The sequence below is a fragment of the Chrysochloris asiatica genome, unplaced genomic scaffold, assembly GCF_000296735.1.
Source record: "Chrysochloris asiatica unplaced genomic scaffold, ChrAsi1.0 scaffold00230, whole genome shotgun sequence".
Taxonomy (NCBI): domain Eukaryota; kingdom Metazoa; phylum Chordata; class Mammalia; order Afrosoricida; family Chrysochloridae; genus Chrysochloris; species Chrysochloris asiatica.
This window is the reverse complement of record NW_006408748.1, coordinates 990,611-992,238: the sequence shown is the minus strand read 5'-3', so window position 1 is coordinate 992,238 and position 1,628 is coordinate 990,611.

Genomic DNA, 1,628 nt, shown 5'->3' with positions numbered 1-1,628 from the left:
CGTGACTAGAGGTAATGATGGTACATGGAGGGGATTAAAAGTGTTGCAATAAAGCAAAGTCTATGATAGGTTGAATGTAAAACTGCTGATCTGCTCTGTAAAAGTTCACTCAATTCAAATAAAAAGATCAGAAGCCCAACATTTACCTGAGGACAAAATTGAGAAGGGATGGAAAGGTAAGTGGAACGGAACTAGGATGCACAGGGAGGAAGTGGGAGAACTATTGTTGCATGGAAGGGATTGCAATCATTGAGATGAAACAAAGTGTATAACTGATAATCTTCTCTGTAAACTTTCACTCAATTCACAGTAAAAAGTTTTGTAAAATTGAAAAGTAAAAGTTTTAAAAAGAGAAATCAATGCGTTGCATTGGACAAATCTACTGCAAAAGACCTATTTGGGGTGTTAAAGAGCAAAGATGTCGTTTTGAAGACTAAGGTACTCCTTACCCCAGCCGTGTTGTTATCAATAACCATGATGTTTACAATAGACAATGAATAAGGAAGACCAGAGAAGAACTAATGCATTTGATTTATGGTCTTGGCAAGGAATACTGGAAGTACCATGGACTGCCAGAAGAACACACGAATCTGTCTTGGAAGAAGTATCACCAGAATGATCCTTAAAAGCGAGGCTGGTGGGCAAGATTTCATGTCTCATATTTTGGACATGTTATCAAGAGGGACAGGTCCTTAGAGAAGGACATCATGTTTAGTGACGTGGAGAGTCAGTGAAAAAGAAGAACACCCTCAACAAGATGGATTAACACAGTGGCGGCAACAATGGGCTTAAGCATAACAACAATTGTTAGGATGGTGCAGAACAAGGCAGTGTTTTACTCTGTTGTGCAGAGGGTCACTATGAGTCAGAGCTGACGTGATGGCACCTAACATCAGCAAAAGGCTAATTATCATGACAAGTTCTTCATGTATCTCTTGACCACCTGAATGTTTCTTTGATGAAATGTCTGTCCATGTCCTCTGCCCATTTTTTAATGAGATTGCTTATCTTTCTTTTGTTGAAGTGTTGAAATTTTTCACACATTTTAAGGTTTCATCCCATATTAGATATGATTTTGTCAATTTTTTTCTCAGTCTATAGTGTCTATTTTACACTTTTGGTGAAGTCTTTTGATGTGCATAAATGTTTAATTTTTAGGAGATCCCAGTTGTCTACTTTGTCTGGTTTGCTGTTTGTACACTTTTAAATAAGTTTGATAGTCCATTTTTGCCATATAGTGGGGTCCCTAAATTTCGCCCCAGTTCTTCTTTTATGGTTTCTATAGTTTCAGGTATTACATTTAGATCTTCGATCCATCTTCTATTAATATTTTTATATGGTGGATTTTGTTTCATTTCTTCCCAAATGGATATCCAGTTTTGTCCGCACCACTTGTCAAAGAGAGTATCTCTTCCCTATTTAATGAATTTTGGTCCTTTGTCAAAGATCAGCTGTTCATTGGTGGATGGGGTCTCATTTCTGTTTCATTGGCCTATGTATCTGTCAGTATACTAATACCAGGCTGTTTTGATTATTGATTTTGAGGTCAGGTAATGAGAAGCCTTCTACTTCATTTTCTTTTTTAGCAGTGCTTTGCTTATCTGCAGTTTTTTTCCTCTCCATAAAAA